This window comes from Crocodylus siamensis, chromosome 7, assembly GCF_052110815.1.
Source record: "Crocodylus siamensis isolate JL-2025a chromosome 7, ASM5211081v1, whole genome shotgun sequence".
Classification (NCBI taxonomy): domain Eukaryota; kingdom Metazoa; phylum Chordata; order Crocodylia; family Crocodylidae; genus Crocodylus; species Crocodylus siamensis.
This window is the reverse complement of record NC_143401.1, coordinates 45,365,994-45,378,409: the sequence shown is the minus strand read 5'-3', so window position 1 is coordinate 45,378,409 and position 12,416 is coordinate 45,365,994. Positions and strand designations below refer to the sequence as shown.

Below are 12,416 nucleotides of genomic sequence, written 5' to 3'. Positions count from 1 at the left end.
GTAATATTACATTAAATAAATTAAAGATGGGTATTTTTCTGTGGGTAGGTTCTCAACATTGGATAAGTGAAGACTGTAAAAATGTAAAAGTATTTTGTGTTCCTTATCATATACATTTTCAGATTGCTATGATAAATAAATGGGTACCACTGATCTTTAAGACTATACCTGAAAAATTAATAATAGAATAAAGATTATCTAATAGGTTCAGGCACTGACAGTATCACACTGGGCAAGTCACATGGGCCCAGACTCTGATCTCTGTTTATTGGTCTCACATAACTGCACCAAAAATTTAAATTTAAGTTAATGTGTGACATTTAGTTTTCTTCTGCTTGCAAAACTTAACTTTATTTTACAAAAGTATGTAATCATTTAGACAAAAGTTATATTCAGCAGACACATGCAAGTCCATTAACAAAGAGCTTAAATTGGATTAATTTTGCAAACCACATCCTCTTTCATTTTACTTAATGTTCCTATAAATTTAACACAAATAGTAACTTGTATTTAAAACCCATAAATTAAATCATAAACATTAGAAGTCTGAATGCTATACACCTCTCCAAGTGAGACTAACATTAAGTTTTAAAAATAAATTCCATCATTAAAACAGAAGCGTATGTTGAATATTCTTTACTTTATATTATCATATGTATTTTAGTAGCATTAAAGTACAATCTGCTCTCATGTTTTGTTTTAAATTTTATCCTAAAGGTCAGAGAAACATATGCATAATTTCCTTCTAAAAGGTAGAATGAATGGGCTTTTGAAGAACCTAACATGTTTCTTTCAACTATGCTTCTGTTCTAGCACTGTGGCTGACCAAGAATAAAAGAACTATTTAAATATTACGTTTTACTGATGATTTTGGTGTCCCTATGTCTCCTGATTAGAATACATATACATGTAAAATGTAGAGATGAAAATATCTTTTAAAATAATATGTATTTTTATTATAAAACCAAAATAGACAAAATCCTTCTGAATAAATAACTTGAAAGGATGGGAGAGAGTACTAGAAATGTATTTGAATAAAGTAAGAATCCATATGCACTGCAAAAAAAATAATGTTACAGGAAAAAAATTGATTGTGCATCATGGTTTTGATTATGCAAATATTTACACACATATCTAATTAATTTAGCCATGCAAGAAGTCCCATTGAAATGAACAGGAGTGCCCAAGGGAGCAAAGCTATGCAATGCATTTTTGCCAAGTTGAGGTCTGCAATTTTTACTAATTCAGTGCGATGCAGAATCTAGCAGTTTCCCAAGCTATCATATATATTTGACTTGCAACATAGAAGCAAATTCCATAAGTCAATCAATACCAAAATCCAAGAGAAAGAGCAAAGCATCTGGTAATACTTCTTCCGGTAATATAATAGGAAAAGGAGGCAAAAGGATAAGGAGAAACTAGTTTTATGGTTTCGTTTATTATCACTAGCTAAAAATGTTATGGTTCAGAGAAGATGTCAGTTAATAAAACAAGGGTAGTCAATGGTTGTTTTTGAAAACATCCATGCAAAACAGGTTATTAATTCAAGCATAAATAAAACAAGAACACTTTGCGATAACAATAAAATAAAATTGATTAATGATTCAACTACAAACATTACAATGAAAACTGATTCAGCTACAACCATTACCATGAATTCTATACAAATCTAATATATTAAAAGAAGCAGTTTGCAAGGTCAATTACAGCATATCCCTCTACATATGATCATGGAATCATAGGAAGGTAAAGCTGGAATGGACCTCAATTCTTAACCACTCTCAGTCAGAAAGTCCTTCCACATCTCTAAGTTAATTGCTTTATTAATTTTGTAAGGGGCCTATGGTTTCTTTGGTTTTATTCCTCTTGAAGTACTTCTAGAATACTTTTTATTGCCTTATGTATCTTGCCAGCTGCATCTCAAACTGCCTTTGCCTTTCTAAATTTTTCTCTGTATGCCCATGCAATACCTTAATAATCATTACTAGTAATATGACCAAATTTCCACTTTTTGGTAGGATTTCTTTTTTGAGTTTCAGCTTATGGAAGGGATTGCTGTCTAGCCGGGATTGCTGTGTACCACCTATTCTTTAATTGCATCAGAAGAGCTTGCCTTTCTGCCCTTAATACTATCCCCTTAAAGTACAGCCAGCTCTTCTGGACTCCTGTTCCCTCAGACTTACCTCCCAGGGGATCCCGTTTGCCAGTTCCCTGAGTTTATTAAAGTCTGCTGTTCTGAAGCCCAGTGTCTATATTCTGTTGCTGTCATTTCCTTTATTCTCTTAGGATTCTGAACTCTATAATTTCTTGGTCATTGTCACCCATGTTACCTTCCATTTTCACCTTGTATGCAAGAAGCAAGTCGAGAACAGCTTTCCCCTAGTTGGTGTCTCTACCATCTGTAACAAAAAATTATTCAAAGAATAACACTCCAAGAATTTGCTGGACTGTTGTGTTTCTCTTCCAGCAGATGCCCTGATAATTAAAGTCCCTCATGAGAACCAGGTCCTGCAATTTGGATGCTTAACAACATACAGTACAAACATTTTAAAGAACAACTTAGAAAAGCATCTTCTGTTGTTTCAATATAATTACCATATCTTATATTTTCAACTACAATGCTGAAAAATTTCACTTAGAAAGTTATCATATATGGATAAAAAATGGTACTATTGATTCAGATAAATTATAAGTTAAGAACTGATATCAAAGAAAAGAAAGTATAATGGCTAATTCTGGGCTGCATTTAACCAGCATTAAATAAGGTATTGTATGTCACACAAGCACAGAAGGCCATGTATGCTGACAACATAATGGGCCTATGTACTATATCCAGTGACCTGCCAAAGAGAAAAAAAAATCTAGATGTGTAAAGGTGTTCCGTATTCCAGATCTCCAACACACAATATGCTAGACATCCTCAGCCTTGGAGGACCCCCCACCACAACCCCCAAGCAGTACAAACAGAACTGAGACCTAACTTAATGAGACATCTCGACATTCCCCCATTATGGGCACATCCTAGCTATGCTAATCTATCTCACTTATAAACTAGCTCTTTCACATTATCCTTGAGTATAGGTAGTTCTTACTTATGCTGAGTTTGTTTTGCTTTCTTACCCAAACAAGAAAGAATTAGGACTCAGAGTGACCTAGACAAATTGGAGAACTGAACCAAAGGAAATCTCATGAGGTTCAACAAGGACAAATGTCAAGTTAGGACAGAAGAATGCATCGGTACAGACTGGGGACCAACTAGCTAAGTAGCAGCTCTGTAGAAAAAGACTTGGGGGTTACAGTGGCAATAAGAAGAATATGAGCCATCAATGTGCTCTTGTTGTGGAGAAAGATAATGGCACATTGGGCTGTGTTAGTAGGAGTGTTGCCAGCAGATTGGGGGAAGTGATCATTTCCCTCTCTTCAGCACTGTTGATGCCACATCTGGAGTACTGTGTCCAATTCTGGGCCCCCCACTACAGAATGGATGTGGACAAATTGGAGTGAGAGCAGTGGAGGGCAACAAAAATGACAAGTGGGCTGGGGCACATGACTTATGAGGAGAGGCTGAGGGAACTGAGCTTATTTAGTTTACAGAAGAGAAGGGATTTAATAGCAGACTTCAACTACCTGATGGGAGGTTCGAAAGAGGATGAGCTAGACTGTTGTCAAATAGAATGTTGAGTTCTCTCTCTAAGTGTATCATATTACCAAGCAAGGATATAATAGGGCCTCTCTATACAACTCTGGTGTGTTATATATGAAATGTTTCATTCAATTCTTTGTTAGAGTGACTGTATTTGAATCTTGGGGAGCACTGGATTTGCAGCTGAATAAAGGCTTTCTTCTGTGTCTCAGCAGAGCTGCTGACCACAAGGCAAGATACAAATGCTTGGGCAAACAGTTTTCTAACAAGGTTATAGTGTTGTAAAGTATAGGGCCCATTGTGTAATAAGAACAAATGCAGCCCACCAACTATCGTCAGGAGATAATGCAGAAGCAAGATGTTGCAGATGAAGAAGGAGTCAGCAAGAAACCAGAAAGAACCAGCAAGTGACCAGAGGAAGCCGCGGTCAAAGTCTCGAGTATGCACTTTTAGCAGAGAGGCAAGTAAATGAATAAAATGCATAGGCAATTCCATGCTAATTAAGTAAACAATAAACAGAGGTGGAGCTTGAGATGGGAGGAGAAATGGGTGAAACAAAAGGAGGGATGAAGGTGGAATGAATGTTAATGAGCTTGAACCAAGGTGTATAAAATGTGAAAAAAAACTCCCAATATTCACAGCAGATCCCCTGGTTCATGGGCTGTGTGTCTGTGAGGAACCTTTGCCCAAAGCTGTCTCCATTTTGAATAAAGCTGTTGTGAGCAACGTGTGCTTGCTAATGAGTAACAGGATCCATTAGCAATTGGATTGTCATCTAGTCATTGGGTGCCACATGGAGTTGGAGTTTCATACAATTCTTCATTTCATTCAAATCTTCATGCTTCTTTATAGACAAATTGCAGATAGTTTGGAAAAGAAAAAGATAAAACGGTCAGGAGGATGGAACAATTATTTTAAGAGGAAAAGTTAAAAGAGCTTAACACATATTAGCTAAAATGCCTAACAATGAATAACATGTGACTGCAGAATGTAACCAGAAACAAGGAAAAGGAACAGGAAGGGAAAAAGGATAATTACGGTAGAAGTAAAGTAATTGAATTGAATGAGGGGAAATTTTAGTTAACAGTGAAAAAAGTCATTTAAAAAAAAGAGGTACAGTTGTTGATTGTAGAGTACAGTCTCAAGACCTAGAAGTCCCATGTTTGGGCTATCAATTGAACAAAATATATGTAAACATGAAATAACCTAGTAATCATATTTAATCTTTTGCATATCTAAACTCTAGAAAATTATGAAATTGTTGATGAAGGGACTTCCATTGTAAGGTCCCTTATGTCTTCTACTCAGCATCTGAAGATCAGCAAAAAAGTCTGTTTCTCAGAAATACTGAGTCTTTTCTCTCCCCTCTCATGGTACACTATTTTGGGAAGTGTTTAAGAAAACATAAAATTCTTTCTTCACAGCTCTCTAAAATTTCTTCCATGTCTAACAATAAAAGATCTAATATGTGAAAAGCACAGACCTGGGCAAAAGTACAAATGCTGAAACTGTAATAGGTAATTTTTTGCACAGCTCAGTAGCTGAGCTACTATGGTTATTTCTTGACACACACAAGCAATAGTTGTTTAAAACCCTAACAGCAATAGAAATTCAGTCATTTGATGGGAAACTCTGTGGAAGAACCATTTCCAAGCTATCCACAACAACCTGGGATATAGTTCATAAATATTTCCAAAGGTATTTCAGTTTCTACCTCTATTTAAGTGTTCAAATTCCTGTTAGCTAAAAAAAAAAGAGAAAGAGAAACAAGCACATGAATTTTGCGCTTTAGATATTTTAAGAGATCTGTAGACATCTCTTTAGTATGCTGGAAAGGATGACAGCAAAATGGGACCTTTGTACACGTGTAGTTGGGATGGCCATAATTGAAATATTATTGAACTACCCTAAACTCAAAACCTATAGTCTTCCTTCCTTTTGGGATTCAGCCTAGATTTCCCCCTCTTGACCACCACTGAGACTTATAGAATCATTACTGGAACAGTAAATATTTTTCTAGATAATGCTGGAAAACAGCATTATAGAATGGATCCAAAGATTAGAGGATATCTTTTTATTCACCCTGTTTGAAAGATAAATTCCCACATTATGATGCTCAGCTACTTGACCACTATTCCACCAAACACTAGATTTACCTACCAGACCACTCTGCTAAATTAACTATAATAAAAACAAATGCTGAATTAATAAAAGGAAACAAAACCAGACTGAAAGATGTAGATAATGCTGACAATGTTATTGGTTAATAGTTGGAGGTTCTGCGTATATAAATCAGGAGAGAAATGCTTCCCCGGGATAATATAATGCACAAGTACAAGGATTTTGGATTAGAAATGGTTTGGGACTGTGATCATATCATTTATACAAATGTAAACTCCCTGATGCTTGGGAACTTGGTTCTAATAAGGCCATCTAAGCTCTACCATAATACAGCTACATGCTAGAAAAATATAAAACTATACTAAAAGAACATTTTAAAATTGCAACCCTGCAGCAGTTGGAAAATATCCAGAAATAAGGGGGCCTCTGTATCTTAAATTGTATGAATGAGTTATGATTCAGTCTTTAATTACATGATCATGTACTATTTTTTCCACAAGAATCCTGCTTCATTCAGTGTACATAATGGATGTTGCTCATTTAAGTGAACTATTTAGTTCAAGACAACAATTCACTATTCTGTTTTCTCCTTATTGTTTTATTTGTAGACCTAAGCCCTATTAACTGCACATTATTCAAATCCTGCCCTCAAGACAGAATTATTAATTTCCCCATGGGATTTTCTATGGTGCTTACTACTACATAGTAACTATTTCACAAGCACATATTTTGACAATATCTTGTAAAATGAGTGGGGAATTTAGGTATGTAGAGATTCCGGGTAATGTGGGGCCCCTGTAGGACACACTAGGAAATTTAGTCATCACACCACATGACAAAGCCAACATATTTAAAGATTTCTTTGCCTCCATTTTCCTGACTAGGGACCAGAACAGTCACCCCTCCCTCTTGGCCCCCCCTTAGATCCCAGGGAAGGCGCACCTAGGCCAAGGGTTAGTGAGGAACTAGTTAGCAAACTTCTGGAGGGACTGGATGTATGCAAATCAGCTGGTCCAGACAATCTCCACCCTAGAGTACTGAGAAAATTGGCTGAGGTCATTGCGGGACCCCTGGCACAGCTGTATGAGCACTCGTGGTGCTCTGGTGTGGTGCCACAGGACTGGAAAAGGGCCAATGTGGTTCCCATCTTCAAAAAAGGGGAGGAAGGAGGACCCGGGAAACTATAGGCTAGTTAGTCTTTTGATCCTGGGCAACCTTTCAGAAAATTGTTTTGGCGCATACCCATGAGGGGCCAGCAGGGTAGATTATGCTTAGGGGCAACCAACATGGGTTCATTAGCGGCAGGTCCTGTCAGATCAACCTGGTGACCTTCTATGACCAGATCACCAAATCCTTAGGATGCAGGGGTAGCAGTGGACATAGTCTTTCTGGACTTTCGGAAGGCCTTCGACACCGTCTCTCACCCTGTTCTCATTAAGAAACTGGGGGGCTGTGGTGTTTACATCCACACAGTCAGTAGGGTCGCCAACTGGCTGGAGGGCCACACCCAGAGAGCGTGGCAGATGGGTCATTTTTGACCTGGAGGGATGTGGGCAGTGGGGTTCCACAGGGCTTGGTCCTTGGGCCTGCACTGTTCAACATCTTCCTCAGTGACTTGGACGAGGGGGTAAAAAGCACCCTGTTCAAATCTGCTGATGACACCAAGATGTGGAGGGATGTGGGCATGCTAGAAGGAAGGAATGGGCTGCAAATCGGATCTAGACAGGTTACAGGGGTGGGCGGATGAGAATAGGATGGGATTCAACACTGACAAGTGCAAGGTGATGCACCTCGGGAGGAAGAACCAGCTCCATACCTACAGGCTGGGGAACTCCCTTCTCGTCAGTACAGAGGCAGAAAAGGATCTTGGAGTCATCACTGATTCCAAGATGAACGTGGGCCGGCAGTGTGGGGAGGCAGTCAGGAAGGCCAACCATATCTTCTCATGCATTCACAGATGCATCTCAAGCAGGTGATACTCCCCCTCTATGCAGCACTGGTCAGGCTGCAGCTGGAGTACTGCATCTAGTTCTGGGTGTTGCACTTCAAGAGGAATGTGGGCAACATGGAGAGGGTCCAGAGGAGGGCCAGTTGCATGATCAGGGGGCACCAGGGCAGGCCCTATGAGGAGAGGCTACAGGACTTGAACCTGTTCAGCCTCCACAAGAGAAGGCTGAGGGGGGATCTAGTGGCCTGTTACAAACTAGTCAGAGGGGACCAGCAGGCACTGGGGAAGTCCCTGTTCCCCCGAGCACTACCAGGAGTGACCATGAATAATGGTCACAAGCTGGCAGAGGGTAGATTTAGGCTAGATATCAGGAGGCGCTACTTCACGGTCAGGGCGGCTAGGATCTGGAACCAACTTCCAAGAGAAGTGGTGCTGGCTCCTACTCTGGGGGTCTTTAAAAGGAGGCTAGATGTACACCTTGCTAGGGCTGTTTGACCCCAGTTCTCTTTCCTGCCATGGCAGGGGGTTGGACTTGATGATCTGCTCAGGTCTCTTCCAACCCTAGAAACTAGGAAACTACTGTCAACAATGCGCACTAAATTTTGGATGTACAGCTTTCAAAGCACTTATACTATGTACAATACTTTTCAAAGGTCTATATAGGTGTTTACAAGTCCAAAGCATAATATAAATTGCAGCTGTGAGTGCTCATCTCTTCTGAAAATAAGATCCCAAAGTATCAAGTCAGGTTCCCAGAAAATTAACTTACAATTAGTGACCACAAATGAAAACCATGCTTTAAATATCTTGCCCAGTAGTATATGATTTTTGTGGCAGAAACAATGATAACCTCCAATTTTCCATGGCAGCATTCAGCTATCTTAATCATGCTTTCTCTTCCTGCAGTCTCCTCCAACCCACTGCCTTTATTCATTACACACTTCACATCACAATTTCTCCAACAAATGCACAAGTCTTCCTAAAAAATATTCTTGACCTAGCAATTCTGATCATCCAGGATATGACCATCCAGGAAATCTTAATTCTGGCATTTTCTAACTTCTGCCCTCTTAACTTTGCCACCCTAATAAAGTTATTTTAACATAGCTTGTATGTGTAATATCCTAGGTTTTCTCCTAAAACCTCCTCCTCATACCTATGGGCTCCCTATTACTCCCCAGACTCTCAGTTTTGCCCTCTGCAGTTTTTTGTCCCATTCTACTTCCCCTTACCATTAACCCTTCCACAGCTCTCCTCTTTCTCCTTTTTGAGGCTACTGCACTCAGACCTGTGTTAGAAGAGGGGAATTCTAATCTGTACTACAAGGCAAAGTGAAAAAGCAAAAACTTCACTGTACTGCAACATAACAAGGCCCACATGGGCTACCATTATTGTGAGATTTGTCACACTGACTTCTGTCACATGAACCAATGAAGCAACTAATGACAATAGCACAGTGGTCAGCAATCTTTTTAGGCTGTGGGCTACTTCAGGTCAAAGGCAGGTAGGAAAAGAGGCACACTGCCACTGCTTTCCCCCAGGCAGCACAGGAAAGCAACAATTATCAAAGCCCCACACTGCTGAATACTACCAAAACCCCAAGCCATGTCCACAAGCTGGGTCAAATGGCTTTGAGGGCCAGATCCAGACCATTGAAAGTAACTCTTGCCCATAGTAGGCTGTCATTCACTATGTGGACAAGGAACAGAGAAGTTTGAAATACTGTGCTAGTAGGACTTGCAAATATTTGCTGTCACAGGAATGGTGAGATTCAGGAGTCTTGGGTTTCATTTCAGGCTCTGAAAGGGAATGTATGCTAATGAATTCTTTTGCCTGTTCTGCCCAAGCTTGATCTCTTCTTTCCTAATCCTCCAACTTGTCCCATCTCTTCTTTACCCATGGCTCATTTTCCCAGAGCCCTTGTATCAGTTCTAATCTCCACTCATCAGATTTTTCTCTATCCCAGTTTCCTTGCCCACCTACCTCCAGTTCCATCTTTTGCTCCTTGCTCCCTTTGTATCTCTCCTGCATATCTGACCTCAAATTATTCTTACCAGCAGCTACCAATCTCATACTCCTCATCCACTTTCAGCCTGTCCCTCCTCAATTCCTTAGCCAAGGCTCCTTGCCAAGACAATCTTATTCCCTGCCCCTTATCAGATCAAACTCCTCCCCTCTCCACCTCCTTTCCTCTGGCCCACTTGTTCTCAGTTAGTCTCCTTGCCCAGCTAGTACCAGTAATTCCTCTGACCCTTGTAATGTCTTCCTCCCCATACCTATGGGTTCTCAGTCCCTCCCCCAACTCCCAGTTTTGACTTCTACAGTTTCCTGTTCCACTCTACAGTTCCCTCAGCTCATCTCTCCTCTGAATTTTAATTGGGCAACTTCCTTCTTCTTGCTGCTTTTGCAAATAGAGCACTGATGGCATAAGTGAGCTATACAGAAAAAACGAAACAAAACAACCCACAATAAACATTATTTTTAATAACTGCTTTACTCTGGCTCTTGTGTATCCAAAGGTAACCCTGAAATCAGGAGTATTTTATGTTTTATGTTCAAACTACTGCAACATTTTTATAAATACATTTTTTTCAAAATGATTATCACATGCCATCTTAGCTTTATGCAGCTTAAATAAAAGAACACTTTTTAAAAGATCCCAAATCAAATGTAAAGTCTCAAGGTGACTGTTTTAAGTTTAAGACACGGCGCTATGGAAGCCTTGTTTTCATGCTAAGGAGAAGCATTAAAAATACAGTGTTTTAAAATAAATCATAAATATTTATGCATGTAAAGCCATTGGCTAAATATAGGTAATCAATTAAGTGCCTAAATACACTGAAAGTATAATTTGCACTCTTACCTAGAGAGCTAAATGCTTCCAGGCTTGTTTACTTTTTTTGTTCATTTTAGCATGTATTTTTGGTACTTAAGTGCCATCTGTAGGAAGCATTAAAGTATGCTCAAGTTCAATTCTGTGCCCAATTAGGTATGCAATTGTATATTTATATGTGCAAGGCAGATGCATCTTTTTAAAAATGTAGACCTCTATGCATGAAGCAATGACCCCAAATTATGTAGTGGCTTAATATGCATCAAGATTCATTTGTACAGCAGAATCTAGAGAATAGAAAAATTGTTTTCTGATTATGTGAATTTAAACTGGAAATATTTTGACTTTAAAACAACCTAGAAGAAACTCTTTGAATCTGCTGGTCTCTATGAGACTATTTCGTAAAAACCAAGCACTGCTTAAATACAGTATGCTGAATCAATTAGGAGTCTGCCACAATTAACATACTAGACTTAGTTAATAAAGGTTACATAATTTATCAATTTCCTATTCACTGTAGTATCAATAAAAGTAATCACATATAAATGGGGTACTTTGCCAAAACAACAGCAATATATTCTTTCAGATCTAGGAGAAGATGTAATTGAAGTTAACGTTAGCTGCAATAATAAATTGTGATATCAACCTACAACACAAGCTCTATTTCTACTTGTGATTTACTTCATATATAAATTTAATTATAAATCAAATATAAATCTGTGGTTAAAAATGCATGTTTGTTGTTGTTAGTAAATGTAACAACAGAAAGAACTATTTAAAAATAACTTGACAGTCCCTTTAATACTAAAAAACAAGAGTTTTTTAGTCATTCATGGGATAGTTAGCCTCAGTCATGGGATAGTTAGCTCAAAAGTACTGGAATATTTCATAATGACATGTCCATAGTAAAATACTAACCCCCCCCCCCCCCCCGAATCACCATTTCCATCAATACCTACAATATGGATCCTCCTACAAAAAATCCACTATAGAAAAAAGTTAAATGAATTCAAGCAATTAACGTTCAAGTTGCTCAGTGAATTCACAGTGCAAACTACATTCAATTGAGCTTTTCCTTCCTCACTCAAATTGCAGAACACCATAAAATGTTCAAGCTGTTTATACTACTTAATGGCAAAGAGGAAGGCAAAAATAATTTGGGTGACATCACAAATGGATTTAGCAGCTGCAAGATCATTTTCTCAGCTATTTTTTTGTCTACACAGAAGTTTATCTCATATTATATTAATGCCATGCATCTCGCTGAAGCCACACTGCAAATAATATTAACCTCGCTTCCGATGCTTAATCTTCAGTGTGTGTGGCTAATATGGTCAGTGGTTTCCTTTTGGCCCCTTATTACAGCCTCAGAGTTGTTTGGTTGTTGCAAATCAGCTAGGGCTTAGTATGGCATCTGCACTGTGAAACAAAACTTCATTCACATGATACCTACCCAGGGCCCTTCTGCCAATCTGGATCTGCCATCACTACAGACATGGTAAAGGAGGTTGTTTGCTCCTTCCCAGCTTGCCCATCTCCTGTTCCTGGTCCCTCCCCAGTTCTGCTGAGCTTTTGGCTTGGGACTCTAGGCACAGAACAAAGGTTGGGACACAGCTTGGGCCACTGGACCCATCCGCCAGGCTTGAGCCACTGCCCAGGATGAGGGACCTTGTCCACGGTGCTGAAGATATGTCAACGCCTCTTCCCCCGCCCTCGCAGACCCTAACTGGGAGCAGGGCTGAGGTCCCTCGACTCCTTGAGGATGATGATGTTTCTTATATGGATTATATGACATTATTACTAATAATCTAACGCTATACTATAATATGCAGTAATAATAATGACAATGATTGAAAGAGCCTGATGACAGG

General features: G+C 39.2%; 1 protein-coding gene across 6 annotated transcripts in view; it reads right to left on the bottom strand.

Moving 5' to 3' along the window:
- The window catches only part of LOC149859743 (phytanoyl-CoA hydroxylase-interacting protein-like), an 80,599-nt gene that overhangs the window by 32,406 nt on the left and 35,777 nt on the right, over window positions 1–12,416 (bottom strand). Inside the window, exon 1 of one of the 6 annotated variants that reach the window (XM_090058426.1) lies at window positions 11,999–12,025. The exons of the other annotated variants lie outside the window; for them this stretch is intronic. The gene's annotated coding sequence lies outside the window, so the exon portion shown is untranslated. Of the gene's footprint in view, window positions 1–11,998; window positions 12,026–12,416 lie in introns of those variants that run through there. 6 annotated transcript variants of the gene reach the window in all.